Genomic DNA, 15,522 nt, shown 5'->3' with positions numbered 1-15,522 from the left:
TGGGCATGCTTCTTTCCTGGACTTGTAGGCCACCAGCCGGAGAAGGTAAGGGCCTCAACCAACATCGCCCTCTGCCTTTCAAAGAGTCGAGGAGACCCCAGCAGGAAAATTGTGTGTGTGTTTATTTCTTCTTTTTTAGAGGTGCTTTCTATTTTTGTAAGGAACCGACGCCTGGGTGAGTGCTAGTGTGGCGTGAGTTAAATTTACAGGCATCTTCTTTGCAAACTTTTGCCAAACCAATTTGGGGCAGCAGTGGGGTAGAGAGTCAGCCTTAAGCTGATGCCTGCCTGGGCTGGGCTGGGCTGGGGGCCTCAGCTGCTGTTACTGGGCCTGCTTCTTTCCTGGACTTGTAGGCCGCCAGCCCGAGAAGGTAAGGCCTCAACCAACATCGCCCTCTGCCTTCCAAAGAGTCGAGGAGACCCCAGCAGGAAAATTGTGTGTGTGTTTATTTCCATCTTTCTTTCCGAGTTTTTTTTAAAAGTTTTGTAAGGAACGGATGCTTGGGTGAGTGAGTGCAAGTGTGGCTTGGCCTGAATTTACAGACACTTTCTTTGCAAACATGAGTAGGCAAGTGGGTATTTCAAAAGTGGGTGCATGGAGCCGCTCGTTGCTTTTCCAAGCTGGCAGCTGTGGCTCCTGAGCTTGAGGCAAAAAGAAGGGCAGAAGCACACTGCAGAGGACAGCGTTCAGCCTTGCAAGAGGGCAGTGGACGTCGGAGGAGCCGACACAGCACAAGAGGCTCGGAATCGGCGCACTCTTCGCCTACGGCCATACCACCCTGAATGCGCCCGATCTCGTCCGATCTCGGAAGCTAAGCAGGGTCGGGCCTGGTTAGTACTTGGATGGGAGACCGCCTGGGAATACCAGGTGCTGTAGGCATTTTGCTACTCTGTGCCCGATAGGCGGCGTTCGTCTTCCCCGTCTTGAACTACATTTTTCCTCCATTCCGCTTTTAATTTTAACAAACACGGCGCGTGAAAAAGGCACAGGGGCAGACAGCAGCCCTCGCTCCAATGCAGAGCCCCGTCAGAGGCGGACACGTTGTCGCCAAACTAACTTGGAGCAGCAGGAGACTGAAGCCAGGGCAGCAGCTCGCCGCCTCGGGTGGGTGGATGCAGCCAGAAAGGGCCACTCGTGTCCCTGGCAAAGCACCTCCAGCGTCTCCCCGTTTTCTCTCCAGTGGACGCGCAAGGCCCCCTACAGCTAGGGGAGGCAAGTGGATGGGCCTCATCTGCATATGTGGGCTCTAGAGGAAGAGTGCACCCTGGGAGACAAGGGGACACTTGGAGCGGGAAGTGCTCACGGGGGAGAAGTGCCTACAAGAGGCAGGAAGGGAGGGAGGCCACATCATGCCTCTCCATAGCCAGGCCTCTGGATGATGGGGCAGAAGCGGCCGTCACCCTAAGCTTCCTAGAAGTCCCAGCTGGGCCCCATGCTACCTAATATCTCGCCTGATCGAGCCTGGTCGAGCACTGGTCGAGCCTTCAGCCAAGGGACACAGGAGCCAAGGGGTCTGGCCTCGAGCCTTCAACCGAGGGACCCAGGAGCCCAGGGTCTGGCCTCAGTGCTTCCCAAGTCGGCCTTCAGCTGAAGCCTGCCTGGGCTAGGAGCCTCAGCTGCTGTTCCTGGGTGTGCTTCTTTCCTGCATGTGAAGGCCACCAGCGGCGAAGGTTGCCCTCCGCCTTCCAAGGAGTCGAGGGGATAGAAGCAGGAAAATTGTGTGTGTGTTTATTTCTTCTTTTTTAGAGGTGCTTTCTATTTTTGTAAGGAACCGACGCCTGGGTGAGTGCTAGTGTGGCTTGAGGTGAATTTACGGGCAGCTTCTTTGCAAACTTTTGCCAAACCAACTTGGAGCAGCACTGGGGTAGAGAGTCAGCCTTCCGCTGATGCCTGCCTAGGCGTGGCTGGGCTGGGGGCCTCAGCTGCTGTTACTGGGCCTGCTTCTTTCCTGGTCTTGTAGGCCGCCAGCCAGAGAAGGTAAGGGCTTCAACCAACATCGCCCTCTGCCTTCCAAAGAGTCGAGGAGACCGCAGCAGGAAAATTGTGTGTGTGTTTATTTCTTCTTTTTTAGAGGTGCTTTCTATTTTTGTAAGGAACCGACGCCTGGGTGAGTGCTAGTGTGGCGTGAGTTACATTTACAGGCATCTTCTTTGCAAAATTTTGCCAAACCAACTTGGACCAGCACTGGGGTAGAGAGTCAGCCTTCAGCTGATGGCTGCCTGGGCTGGGCTGGGCTGGTCTGGGGGCCTCAGCTGCTGTTACTGGGCATGCTTCTTTCCTGGACTTGTAGGCCACCAGCCGGAGAAGGTAAGGGCCTCAACCAACATCGCCCTCTGCCTTTCAAAGAGTCGAGGAGACCCCAGCAGGAAAATTGTGTGTGTGTTTATTTCTTCTTTTTTAGAGGTGCTTTCTATTTTTGTAAGGAACCGACGCCTGGGTGAGTGCTAGTGTGGCGTGAGTTAAATTTACAGGCATCTTCTTTGCAAACTTTTGCCAAACCAATTTGGGGCAGCAGTGGGGTAGAGAGTCAGCCTTAAGCTGATGCCTGCCTGGGCTGGGCTGGGCTGGGGGCCTCAGCTGCTGTTACTGGGCCTGCTTCTTTCCTGGACTTGTAGGCCGCCAGCCCGAGAAGGTAAGGCCTCAACCAACATCGCCCTCTGCCTTCCAAAGAGTCGAGGAGACCCCAGCAGGAAAATTGTGTGTGTGTTTATTTCCATCTTTCTTTCCGAGTTTTTTTTTAAAGTTTTGTAAGGAACGGATGCTTGGGTGAGTGAGTGCAAGTGTGGCTTGGCCTGAATTTACAGACACTTTCTTTGCAAACATGAGTAGGCAAGTGGGTATTTCAAAAGTGGGTGCATGGAGCCGCTCGTTGCTTTTCCAAGCTGGCAGCTGTGGCTCCTGAGCTTGAGGCAAAAAGAAGGGCAGAAGCACACTGCAGAGGACAGCGTTCAGCCTTGCAAGAGGGCAGTGGACGTCGGAGGAGCCGACACAGCACAAGAGGCTCGGAATCGGCGCACTCTTCGCCTACGGCCATACCACCCTGAATGCGCCCGATCTCGTCCGATCTCGGAAGCTAAGCAGGGTCGGGCCTGGTTAGTACTTGGATGGGAGACCGCCTGGGAATACCAGGTGCTGTAGGCATTTTGCTACTCTGTGCCCGATAGGCGGCGTTCGTCTTCCCCGTCTTGAACTACATTTTTCCTCCATTCCGCTTTTAATTTTAACAAACACGGCGCGTGAAAAAGGCACAGGGGCAGACAGCAGCCCTCGCTCCAATGCAGAGCCCCGTCAGAGGCGGACACGTTGTCGCCAAACTAACTTGGAGCAGCAGGAGACTGAAGCCAGGGCAGCAGCTCGCCGCCTCGGGTGGGTGGATGCAGCCAGAAAGGGCCACTCGTGTCCCTGGCAAAGCACCTCCAGCGTCTCCCCGTTTTCTCTCCAGTGGACGCGCAAGGCCCCCTACAGCTAGGGGAGGCAAGTGGATGGGCCTCATCTGCATATGTGGGCTCTAGAGGAAGAGTGCACCCTGGGAGACAAGGGGACACTTGGAGCGGGAAGTGCTCACGGGGGAGAAGTGCCTACAAGAGGCAGGAAGGGAGGGAGGCCACATCATGCCTCTCCATAGCCAGGCCTCTGGATGATGGGGCAGAAGCGGCCGTCACCCTAAGCTTCCTAGAAGTCCCAGCTGGGCCCCATGCTACCTAATATCTCGCCTGATCGAGCCTGGTCGAGCACTGGTCGAGCCTTCAGCCAAGGGACACAGGAGCCAAGGGGTCTGGCCTCGAGCCTTCAACCGAGGGACCCAGGAGCCCAGGGTCTGGCCTCAGTGCTTCCCAAGTCGGCCTTCAGCTGAAGCCTGCCTGGGCTGGGAGCCTCAGCTGCTGTTCCTGGGTGTGCTTCTTTCCTGCATGTGAAGGCCACCAGCGGCGAAGGTTGCCCTCCGCCTTCCAAGGAGTCGAGGGGATAGAAGCAGGAAAATTGTGTGTGTGTTTATTTCTTCTTTTTTAGAGATTCTTTCTATTTTTGTAAGGAACTGACGCCTGGGTGAGTGCTAGTGTGGCTTGAGGTGAATTTACGGGCAGCTTCTTTGCAAACTTTTGCCAAACCAACTTGGAGCAGCACTGGGGTAGAGAGTCAGCCTTCCGCTGATGCCTGCCTAGGCGTGGCTGGGCTGGGGGCCTCAGCTGCTGTTACTGGGCCTGCTTCTTTCCTGGTCTTGTAGGCCGCCAGCCAGAGAAGGTAAGGGCTTCAACCAACATCGCCCTCTGCCTTCCAAAGAGTCGAGGAGACCGCAGCAGGAAAATTGTGTGTGTGTTTATTTCTTCTTTTTTAGAGGTGCTTTCTATTTTTGTAAGGAACCGACGCCTGGGTGAGTGCTAGTGTGGCGTGAGTTAAATTTACAGGCATCTTCTTTGCAAACTTTTGCCAAACCAATTTGGGGCAGCAGTGGGGTAGAGAGTCAGCCTTAAGCTGATGCCTGCCTAGGCGTGGCTGGGCTGGGGGCCTCAGCTGCTGTTACTGGGCCTGCTTCTTTCCTGGTCTTGTAGGCCGCCAGCCAGAGAAGGTAAGGGCTTCAACCAACATCGCCCTCTGCCTTCCAAAGAGTCGAGGAGACCGCAGCAGGAAAATTGTGTGTGTGTTTATTTCTTCTTTTTTTAGAGGTGCTTTCTATTTTTGTAAGGAACCGACGCCTGGGTGAGTGCTAGTGTGGCGTGAGTTACATTTACAGGCATCTTCTTTGCAAAATTTTGCCAAACCAACTTGGACCAGCACTGGGGTAGAGAGTCAGCCTTCAGCTGATGGCTGCCTGGGCTGGGCTGGGCTGGTCTGGGGGCCTCAGCTGCTGTTACTGGGCATGCTTCTTTCCTGGACTTGTAGGCCACCAGCCGGAGAAGGTAAGGGCCTCAACCAACATCGCCCTCTGCCTTTCAAAGAGTCGAGGAGACCCCAGCAGGAAAATTGTGTGTGTGTTTATTTCTTCTTTTTTAGAGGTGCTTTCTATTTTTGTAAGGAACCGACGCCTGGGTGAGTGCTAGTGTGGCGTGAGTTAAATTTACAGGCATCTTCTTTGCAAACTTTTGCCAAACCAATTTGGGGCAGCAGTGGGGTAGAGAGTCAGCCTTAAGCTGATGCCTGCCTGGGCTGGGCTGGGCTGGGGGCCTCAGCTGCTGTTACTGGGCCTGCTTCTTTCCTGGACTTGTAGGCCGCCAGCCCGAGAAGGTAAGGCCTCAACCAACATCGCCCTCTGCCTTCCAAAGAGTCGAGGAGACCCCAGCAGGAAAATTGTGTGTGTGTTTATTTCCATCTTTCTTTCCGAGTTTTTTTTTAAAGTTTTGTAAGGAACGGATGCTTGGGTGAGTGAGTGCAAGTGTGGCTTGGCCTGAATTTACAGACACTTTCTTTGCAAACATGAGTAGGCAAGTGGGTATTTCAAAAGTGGGTGCATGGAGCCGCTCGTTGCTTTTCCAAGCTGGCAGCTGTGGCTCCTGAGCTTGAGGCAAAAAGAAGGGCAGAAGCACACTGCAGAGGACAGCGTTCAGCCTTGCAAGAGGGCAGTGGACGTCGGAGGAGCCGACACAGCACAAGAGGCTCGGAATCGGCGCACTCTTCGCCTACGGCCATACCACCCTGAATGCGCCCGATCTCGTCCGATCTCGGAAGCTAAGCAGGGTCGGGCCTGGTTAGTACTTGGATGGGAGACCGCCTGGGAATACCAGGTGCTGTAGGCATTTTGCTACTCTGTGCCCGATAGGCGGCGTTCGTCTTCCCCGTCTTGAACTACATTTTTCCTCCATTCCGCTTTTAATTTTAACAAACACGGCGCGTGAAAAAGGCACAGGGGCAGACAGCAGCCCTCGCTCCAATGCAGAGCCCCGTCAGAGGCGGACACGTTGTCGCCAAACTAACTTGGAGCAGCAGGAGACTGAAGCCAGGGCAGCAGCTCGCCGCCTCGGGTGGGTGGATGCAGCCAGAAAGGGCCACTCGTGTCCCTGGCAAAGCACCTCCAGCGTCTCCCCGTTTTCTCTCCAGTGGACGCGCAAGGCCCCCTACAGCTAGGGGAGGCAAGTGGATGGGCCTCATCTGCATATGTGGGCTCTAGAGGAAGAGTGCACCCTGGGAGACAAGGGGACACTTGGAGCGGGAAGTGCTCACGGGGGAGAAGTGCCTACAAGAGGCAGGAAGGGAGGGAGGCCACATCATGCCTCTCCATAGCCAGGCCTCTGGATGATGGGGCAGAAGCGGCCGTCACCCTAAGCTTCCTAGAAGTCCCAGCTGGGCCCCATGCTACCTAATATCTCGCCTGATCGAGCCTGGTCGAGCACTGGTCGAGCCTTCAGCCAAGGGACACAGGAGCCAAGGGGTCTGGCCTCGAGCCTTCAACCGAGGGACCCAGGAGCCCAGGGTCTGGCCTCAGTGCTTCCCAAGTCGGCCTTCAGCTGAAGCCTGCCTGGGCTGGGAGCCTCAGCTGCTGTTCCTGGGTGTGCTTCTTTCCTGCATGTGAAGGCCACCAGCGGCGAAGGTTGCCCTCCTCCTTCCAAGGAGTCGAGGGGATAGAAGCAGGAAAATTGTGTGTGTGTTTATTTCTTCTTTTTTAGAGATTCTTTCTATTTTTGTAAGGAACTGACGCCTGGGTGAGTGCTAGTGTGGCTTGAGGTGAATTTACGGGCAGCTTCTTTGCAAACTTTTGCCAAACCAACTTGGAGCAGCACTGGGGTAGAGAGTCAGCCTTCCGCTGATGCCTGCCTAGGCGTGGCTGGGCTGGGGGCCTCAGCTGCTGTTACTGGGCCTGCTTCTTTCCTGGTCTTGTAGGCCGCCAGCCAGAGAAGGTAAGGGCTTCAACCAACATCGCCCTCTGCCTTCCAAAGAGTCGAGGAGACCGCAGCAGGAAAATTGTGTGTGTGTTTATTTCTTCTTTTTTTAGAGGTGCTTTCTATTTTTGTAAGGAACCGACGCCTGGGTGAGTGCTAGTGTGGCATGAGTTACATTTACAGGCATCTTCTTTGCAAAATTTTGCCAAACCAACTTGGACCAGCACTGGGGTAGAGAGTCAGCCTTCAGCTGATGGCTGCCTGGGCTGGGCTGGGCTGGTCTGGGGGCCTCAGCTGCTGTTACTGGGCATGCTTCTTTCCTGGACTTGTAGGCCACCAGCCGGAGAAGGTAAGGGCCTCAACCAACATCGCCCTCTGCCTTTCAAAGAGTCGAGGAGACCCCAGCAGGAAAATTGTGTGTGTGTTTATTTCTTCTTTTTTAGAGGTGCTTTCTATTTTTGTAAGGAACCGACGCCTGGGTGAGTGCTAGTGTGGCGTGAGTTAAATTTACAGGCATCTTCTTTGCAAACTTTTGCCAAACCAATTTGGGGCAGCAGTGGGGTAGAGAGTCAGCCTTAAGCTGATGCCTGCCTGGGCTGGGCTGGGCTGGGGGCCTCAGCTGCTGTTACTGGGCCTGCTTCTTTCCTGGACTTGTAGGCCGCCAGCCCGAGAAGGTAAGGCCTCAACCAACATCGCCCTCTGCCTTCCAAAGAGTCGAGGAGACCCCAGCAGGAAAATTGTGTGTGTGTTTATTTCCATCTTTCTTTCCGAGTTTTTTTTAAAAGTTTTGTAAGGAACGGATGCTTGGGTGAGTGAGTGCAAGTGTGGCTTGGCCTGAATTTACAGACACTTTCTTTGCAAACATGAGTAGGCAAGTGGGTATTTCAAAAGTGGGTGCATGGAGCCGCTCGTTGCTTTTCCAAGCTGGCAGCTGTGGCTCCTGAGCTTGAGGCAAAAAGAAGGGCAGAAGCACACTGCAGAGGACAGCGTTCAGCCTTGCAAGAGGGCAGTGGACGTCGGAGGAGCCGACACAGCACAAGAGGCTCGGAATCGGCGCACTCTTCGCCTACGGCCATACCACCCTAAATGCGCCCGATCTCGTCCGATCTCGGAAGCTAAGCAGGGTCGGGCCTGGTTAGTACTTGGATGGGAGACCGCCTGGGAATACCAGGTGCTGTAGGCATTTTGCTACTCTGTGCCCGATAGGCGGCGTTCGTCTTCCCCGTCTTGAACTACATTTTTCCTCCATTCCGCTTTTAATTTTAACAAACACGGCGCGTGAAAAAGGCACAGGGGCAGACAGCAGCCCTCGCTCCAATGCAGAGCCCCGTCAGAGGCGGACACGTTGTCGCCAAACTAACTTGGAGCAGCAGGAGACTGAAGCCAGGGCAGCAGCTCGCCGCCTCGGGTGGGTGGATGCAGCCAGAAAGGGCCACTCGTGTCCCTGGCAAAGCACCTCCAGCGTCTCCCCGTTTTCTCTCCAGTGGACGCGCAAGGCCCCCTACAGCTAGGGGAGGCAAGTGGATGGGCCTCATCTGCATATGTGGGCTCTAGAGGAAGAGTGCACCCTGGGAGACAAGGGGACACTTGGAGCGGGAAGTGCTCACGGGGGAGAAGTGCCTACAAGAGGCAGGAAGGGAGGGAGGCCACATCATGCCTCTCCATAGCCAGGCCTCTGGATGATGGGGCAGAAGCGGCCGTCACCCTAAGCTTCCTAGAAGTCCCAGCTGGGCCCCATGCTACCTAATATCTCGCCTGATCGAGCCTGGTCGAGCACTGGTCGAGCCTTCAGCCAAGGGACACAGGAGCCAAGGGGTCTGGCCTCGAGCCTTCAACCGAGGGACCCAGGAGCCCAGGGTCTGGCCTCAGTGCTTCCCAAGTCGGCCTTCAGCTGAAGCCTGCCTGGGCTGGGAGCCTCAGCTGCTGTTCCTGGGTGTGCTTCTTTCCTGCATGTGAAGGCCACCAGCGGCGAAGGTTGCCCTCCTCCTTCCAAGGAGTCGAGGGGATAGAAGCAGGAAAATTGTGTGTGTGTTTATTTCTTCTTTTTTAGAGATTCTTTCTATTTTTGTAAGGAACTGACGCCTGGGTGAGTGCTAGTGTGGCTTGAGGTGAATTTACGGGCAGCTTCTTTGCAAACTTTTGCCAAACCAACTTGGAGCAGCACTGGGGTAGAGAGTCAGCCTTCCGCTGATGCCTGCCTAGGCGTGGCTGGGCTGGGGGCCTCAGCTGCTGTTACTGGGCCTGCTTCTTTCCTGGTCTTGTAGGCCGCCAGCCAGAGAAGGTAAGGGCTTCAACCAACATCGCCCTCTGCCTTCCAAAGAGTCGAGGAGACCGCAGCAGGAAAATTGTGTGTGTGTTTATTTCTTCTTTTTTTAGAGGTGCTTTCTATTTTTGTAAGGAACCGACGCCTGGGTGAGTGCTAGTGTGGCATGAGTTACATTTACAGGCATCTTCTTTGCAAAATTTTGCCAAACCAACTTGGACCAGCACTGGGGTAGAGAGTCAGCCTTCAGCTGATGGCTGCCTGGGCTGGGCTGGGCTGGTCTGGGGGCCTCAGCTGCTGTTACTGGGCATGCTTCTTTCCTGGACTTGTAGGCCACCAGCCGGAGAAGGTAAGGGCCTCAACCAACATCGCCCTCTGCCTTTCAAAGAGTCGAGGAGACCCCAGCAGGAAAATTGTGTGTGTGTTTATTTCTTCTTTTTTAGAGGTGCTTTCTATTTTTGTAAGGAACCGACGCCTGGGTGAGTGCTAGTGTGGCGTGAGTTAAATTTACAGGCATCTTCTTTGCAAACTTTTGCCAAACCAATTTGGGGCAGCAGTGGGGTAGAGAGTCAGCCTTAAGCTGATGCCTGCCTGGGCTGGGCTGGGCTGGGGGCCTCAGCTGCTGTTACTGGGCCTGCTTCTTTCCTGGACTTGTAGGCCGCCAGCCCGAGAAGGTAAGGCCTCAACCAACATCGCCCTCTGCCTTCCAAAGAGTCGAGGAGACCCCAGCAGGAAAATTGTGTGTGTGTTTATTTCCATCTTTCTTTCCGAGTTTTTTTTAAAAGTTTTGTAAGGAACGGATGCTTGGGTGAGTGAGTGCAAGTGTGGCTTGGCCTGAATTTACAGACACTTTCTTTGCAAACATGAGTAGGCAAGTGGGTATTTCAAAAGTGGGTGCATGGAGCCGCTCGTTGCTTTTCCAAGCTGGCAGCTGTGGCTCCTGAGCTTGAGGCAAAAAGAAGGGCAGAAGCACACTGCAGAGGACAGCGTTCAGCCTTGCAAGAGGGCAGTGGACGTCGGAGGAGCCGACACAGCACAAGAGGCTCGGAATCGGCGCACTCTTCGCCTACGGCCATACCACCCTAAATGCGCCCGATCTCGTCCGATCTCGGAAGCTAAGCAGGGTCGGGCCTGGTTAGTACTTGGATGGGAGACCGCCTGGGAATACCAGGTGCTGTAGGCATTTTGCTACTCTGTGCCCGATAGGCGGCGTTCGTCTTCCCCGTCTTGAACTACATTTTTCCTCCATTCCGCTTTTAATTTTAACAAACACGGCGCGTGAAAAAGGCACAGGGGCAGACAGCAGCCCTCGCTCCAATGCAGAGCCCCGTCAGAGGCGGACACGTTGTCGCCAAACTAACTTGGAGCAGCAGGAGACTGAAGCCAGGGCAGCAGCTCGCCGCCTCGGGTGGGTGGATGCAGCCAGAAAGGGCCACTCGTGTCCCTGGCAAAGCACCTCCAGCGTCTCCCCGTTTTCTCTCCAGTGGACGCGCAAGGCCCCCTACAGCTAGGGGAGGCAAGTGGATGGGCCTCATCTGCATATGTGGGCTCTAGAGGAAGAGTGCACCCTGGGAGACAAGGGGACACTTGGAGCGGGAAGTGCTCACGGGGGAGAAGTGCCTACAAGAGGCAGGAAGGGAGGGAGGCCACATCATGCCTCTCCATAGCCAGGCCTCTGGATGATGGGGCAGAAGCGGCCGTCACCCTAAGCTTCCTAGAAGTCCCAGCTGGGCCCCATGCTACCTAATATCTCGCCTGATCGAGCCTGGTCGAGCACTGGTCGAGCCTTCAGCCAAGGGACACAGGAGCCAAGGGGTCTGGCCTCGAGCCTTCAACCGAGGGACCCAGGAGCCCAGGGTCTGGCCTCAGTGCTTCCCAAGTCGGCCTTCAGCTGAAGCCTGCCTGGGCTGGGAGCCTCAGCTGCTGTTCCTGGGTGTGCTTCTTTCCTGCATGTGAAGGCCACCAGCGGCGAAGGTTGCCCTCCGCCTTCCAAGGAGTCGAGGGGATAGAAGCAGGAAAATTGTGTGTGTGTTTATTTCTTCTTTTTTAGAGATTCTTTCTATTTTTGTAAGGAACTGACGCCTGGGTGAGTGCTAGTGTGGCTTGAGGTGAATTTACGGGCAGCTTCTTTGCAAACTTTTGCCAAACCAACTTGGAGCAGCACTGGGGTAGAGAGTCAGCCTTCCGCTGATGCCTGCCTAGGCGTGGCTGGGCTGGGGGCCTCAGCTGCTGTTACTGGGCCTGCTTCTTTCCTGGTCTTGTAGGCCGCCAGCCAGAGAAGGTAAGGGCTTCAACCAACATCGCCCTCTGCCTTCCAAAGAGTCGAGGAGACCGCAGCAGGAAAATTGTGTGTGTGTTTATTTCTTCTTTTTTAGAGGTGCTTTCTATTTTTGTAAGGAACCGACGCCTGGGTGAGTGCTAGTGTGGCGTGAGTTAAATTTACAGGCATCTTCTTTGCAAACTTTTGCCAAACCAATTTGGGGCAGCAGTGGGGTAGAGAGTCAGCCTTAAGCTGATGCCTGCCTAGGCGTGGCTGGGCTGGGGGCCTCAGCTGCTGTTACTGGGCCTGCTTCTTTCCTGGTCTTGTAGGCCGCCAGCCAGAGAAGGTAAGGGCTTCAACCAACATCGCCCTCTGCCTTCCAAAGAGTCGAGGAGACCGCAGCAGGAAAATTGTGTGTGTGTTTATTTCTTCTTTTTTTAGAGGTGCTTTCTATTTTTGTAAGGAACCGACGCCTGGGTGAGTGCTAGTGTGGCGTGAGTTACATTTACAGGCATCTTCTTTGCAAAATTTTGCCAAACCAACTTGGACCAGCACTGGGGTAGAGAGTCAGCCTTCAGCTGATGGCTGCCTGGGCTGGGCTGGGCTGGTCTGGGGGCCTCAGCTGCTGTTACTGGGCATGCTTCTTTCCTGGACTTGTAGGCCACCAGCCGGAGAAGGTAAGGGCCTCAACCAACATCGCCCTCTGCCTTTCAAAGAGTCGAGGAGACCCCAGCAGGAAAATTGTGTGTGTGTTTATTTCTTCTTTTTTAGAGGTGCTTTCTATTTTTGTAAGGAACCGACGCCTGGGTGAGTGCTAGTGTGGCGTGAGTTAAATTTACAGGCATCTTCTTTGCAAACTTTTGCCAAACCAATTTGGGGCAGCAGTGGGGTAGAGAGTCAGCCTTAAGCTGATGCCTGCCTGGGCTGGGCTGGGCTGGGGGCCTCAGCTGCTGTTACTGGGCCTGCTTCTTTCCTGGACTTGTAGGCCGCCAGCCCGAGAAGGTAAGGCCTCAACCAACATCGCCCTCTGCCTTCCAAAGAGTCGAGGAGACCCCAGCAGGAAAATTGTGTGTGTGTTTATTTCCATCTTTCTTTCCGAGTTTTTTTTTAAAGTTTTGTAAGGAACGGATGCTTGGGTGAGTGAGTGCAAGTGTGGCTTGGCCTGAATTTACAGACACTTTCTTTGCAAACATGAGTAGGCAAGTGGGTATTTCAAAAGTGGGTGCATGGAGCCGCTCGTTGCTTTTCCAAGCTGGCAGCTGTGGCTCCTGAGCTTGAGGCAAAAAGAAGGGCAGAAGCACACTGCAGAGGACAGCGTTCAGCCTTGCAAGAGGGCAGTGGACGTCGGAGGAGCCGACACAGCACAAGAGGCTCGGAATCGGCGCACTCTTCGCCTACGGCCATACCACCCTGAATGCGCCCGATCTCGTCCGATCTCGGAAGCTAAGCAGGGTCGGGCCTGGTTAGTACTTGGATGGGAGACCGCCTGGGAATACCAGGTGCTGTAGGCATTTTGCTACTCTGTGCCCGATAGGCGGCGTTCGTCTTCCCCGTCTTGAACTACATTTTTCCTCCATTCCGCTTTTAATTTTAACAAACACGGCGCGTGAAAAAGGCACAGGGGCAGACAGCAGCCCTCGCTCCAATGCAGAGCCCCGTCAGAGGCGGACACGTTGTCGCCAAACTAACTTGGAGCAGCAGGAGACTGAAGCCAGGGCAGCAGCTCGCCGCCTCGGGTGGGTGGATGCAGCCAGAAAGGGCCACTCGTGTCCCTGGCAAAGCACCTCCAGCGTCTCCCCGTTTTCTCTCCAGTGGACGCGCAAGGCCCCCTACAGCTAGGGGAGGCAAGTGGATGGGCCTCATCTGCATATGTGGGCTCTAGAGGAAGAGTGCACCCTGGGAGACAAGGGGACACTTGGAGCGGGAAGTGCTCACGGGGGAGAAGTGCCTACAAGAGGCAGGAAGGGAGGGAGGCCACATCATGCCTCTCCATAGCCAGGCCTCTGGATGATGGGGCAGAAGCGGCCGTCACCCTAAGCTTCCTAGAAGTCCCAGCTGGGCCCCATGCTACCTAATATCTCGCCTGATCGAGCCTGGTCGAGCACTGGTCGAGCCTTCAGCCAAGCGACACAGGAGCCAAGGGGTCTGGCCTCGAGCCTTCAACCGAGGGACCCAGGAGCCCAGGGTCTGGCCTCAGTGCTTCCCAAGTCGGCCTTCAGCTGAAGCCTGCCTGGGCTGGGAGCCTCAGCTGCTGTTCCTGGGTGTGCTTCTTTCCTGCATGTGAAGGCCACCAGCGGCGAAGGTTGCCCTCCGCCTTCCAAGGAGTCGAGGGGATAGAAGCAGGAAAATTGTGTGTGTGTTTATTTCTTCTTTTTTAGAGATTCTTTCTATTTTTGTAAGGAACTGACGCCTGGGTGAGTGCTAGTGTGGCTTGAGGTGAATTTACGGGCAGCTTCTTTGCAAACTTTTGCCAAACCAACTTGGAGCAGCACTGGGGTAGAGAGTCAGCCTTCCGCTGATGCCTGCCTAGGCGTGGCTGGGCTGGGGGCCTCAGCTGCTGTTACTGGGCCTGCTTCTTTCCTGGTCTTGTAGGCCGCCAGCCAGAGAAGGTAAGGGCTTCAACCAACATCGCCCTCTGCCTTCCAAAGAGTCGAGGAGACCGCAGCAGGAAAATTGTGTGTGTGTTTATTTCTTCTTTTTTAGAGGTGCTTTCTATTTTTGTAAGGAACCGACGCCTGGGTGAGTGCTAGTGTGGCGTGAGTTAAATTTACAGGCATCTTCTTTGCAAACTTTTGCCAAACCAATTTGGGGCAGCAGTGGGGTAGAGAGTCAGCCTTAAGCTGATGCCTGCCTAGGCGTGGCTGGGCTGGGGGCCTCAGCTGCTGTTACTGGGCCTGCTTCTTTCCTGGTCTTGTAGGCCGCCAGCCAGAGAAGGTAAGGGCTTCAACCAACATCGCCCTCTGCCTTCCAAAGAGTCGAGGAGACCGCAGCAGGAAAATTGTGTGTGTGTTTATTTCTTCTTTTTTTAGAGGTGCTTTCTATTTTTGTAAGGAACCGACGCCTGGGTGAGTGCTAGTGTGGCGTGAGTTACATTTACAGGCATCTTCTTTGCAAAATTTTGCCAAACCAACTTGGACCAGCACTGGGGTAGAGAGTCAGCCTTCAGCTGATGGCTGCCTGGGCTGGGCTGGGCTGGTCTGGGGGCCTCAGCTGCTGTTACTGGGCATGCTTCTTTCCTGGACTTGTAGGCCACCAGCCGGAGAAGGTAAGGGCCTCAACCAACATCGCCCTCTGCCTTTCAAAGAGTCGAGGAGACCCCAGCAGGAAAATTGTGTGTGTGTTTATTTCTTCTTTTTTAGAGGTGCTTTCTATTTTTGTAAGGAACCGACGCCTGGGTGAGTGCTAGTGTGGCGTGAGTTAAATTTACAGGCATCTTCTTTGCAAACTTTTGCCAAACCAATTTGGGGCAGCAGTGGGGTAGAGAGTCAGCCTTAAGCTGATGCCTGCCTGGGCTGGGCTGGGCTGGGGGCCTCAGCTGCTGTTACTGGGCCTGCTTCTTTCCTGGACTTGTAGGCCGCCAGCCCGAGAAGGTAAGGCCTCAACCAACATCGCCCTCTGCCTTCCAAAGAGTCGAGGAGACCCCAGCAGGAAAATTGTGTGTGTGTTTATTTCCATCTTTCTTTCCGAGTTTTTTTTTAAAGTTTTGTAAGGAACGGATGCTTGGGTGAGTGAGTGCAAGTGTGGCTTGGCCTGAATTTACAGACACTTTCTTTGCAAACATGAGTAGGCAAGTGGGTATTTCAAAAGTGGGTGCATGGAGCCGCTCGTTGCTTTTCCAAGCTGGCAGCTGTGGCTCCTGAGCTTGAGGCAAAAAGAAGGGCAGAAGCACACTGCAGAGGACAGCGTTCAGCCTTGCAAGAGGGCAGTGGACGTCGGAGGAGCCGACACAGCACAAGAGGCTCGGAATCGGCGCACTCTTCGCCTACGGCCATACCACCCTGAATGCGCCCGATCTCGTCCGATCTCGGAAGCTAAGCAGGGTCGGGCCTGGTTAGTACTTGGATGGGAGACCGCCTCGGAATACCAGGTGCTGTAGGCATTTTGCTACTCTGTGCCCGATAGGCGGCGTTCGTCTTCCCCGTCTTGAACTACATTTTTCCTCCATTCCGCTTTTAATTTTAACAAACACG

General features: G+C 54.7%; 7 non-coding genes across 7 annotated transcripts; all 7 read left to right on the top strand.

Moving 5' to 3' along the window:
* Positions 1–760: 760 nt before the first annotated feature.
* LOC138529085 (5S ribosomal RNA) lies at positions 761–879 on the top strand. Its single transcript, XR_011284437.1, has one exon. It is a non-coding gene; the product is annotated as a 5S ribosomal RNA (ribosomal RNA).
* Positions 880–3,022: 2,143 nt separating this feature from the next.
* Positions 3,023–3,141, top strand: LOC138529084 (5S ribosomal RNA). The gene has a single exon (XR_011284436.1). It is a non-coding gene; the product is annotated as a 5S ribosomal RNA (ribosomal RNA).
* Positions 3,142–5,610: 2,469 nt separating this feature from the next.
* On the top strand, positions 5,611–5,729 carry LOC138529083 (5S ribosomal RNA). The gene has a single exon (XR_011284435.1). It is a non-coding gene; the product is annotated as a 5S ribosomal RNA (ribosomal RNA).
* A 2,144-nt stretch (positions 5,730–7,873) lies between these two features.
* LOC138529105 (5S ribosomal RNA) lies at positions 7,874–7,992 on the top strand. The gene has a single exon (XR_011284456.1). It is a non-coding gene; the product is annotated as a 5S ribosomal RNA (ribosomal RNA).
* A 2,144-nt stretch (positions 7,993–10,136) lies between these two features.
* LOC138529104 (5S ribosomal RNA) lies at positions 10,137–10,255 on the top strand. Its single transcript, XR_011284455.1, has one exon. It is a non-coding gene; the product is annotated as a 5S ribosomal RNA (ribosomal RNA).
* A 2,469-nt stretch (positions 10,256–12,724) lies between these two features.
* LOC138529082 (5S ribosomal RNA) lies at positions 12,725–12,843 on the top strand. The gene has a single exon (XR_011284434.1). It is a non-coding gene; the product is annotated as a 5S ribosomal RNA (ribosomal RNA).
* Positions 12,844–15,312: 2,469 nt separating this feature from the next.
* LOC138529102 (5S ribosomal RNA) lies at positions 15,313–15,431 on the top strand. Its single transcript, XR_011284453.1, has one exon. It is a non-coding gene; the product is annotated as a 5S ribosomal RNA (ribosomal RNA).
* The last annotated feature ends 91 nt before the right edge of the window (positions 15,432–15,522 follow it).

Source organism: Ambystoma mexicanum, chromosome 7q, assembly GCF_040938575.1.
Source record: "Ambystoma mexicanum isolate Mex_15411 chromosome 7q, UKY_AmexF1_1, whole genome shotgun sequence".
In the NCBI taxonomy this organism is placed as follows: Eukaryota; Metazoa; Chordata; class Amphibia; order Caudata; family Ambystomatidae; genus Ambystoma; species Ambystoma mexicanum.
Note: the sequence above shows the minus strand (reverse complement) of the source record. Positions and strands in the feature narration are given on the sequence as shown.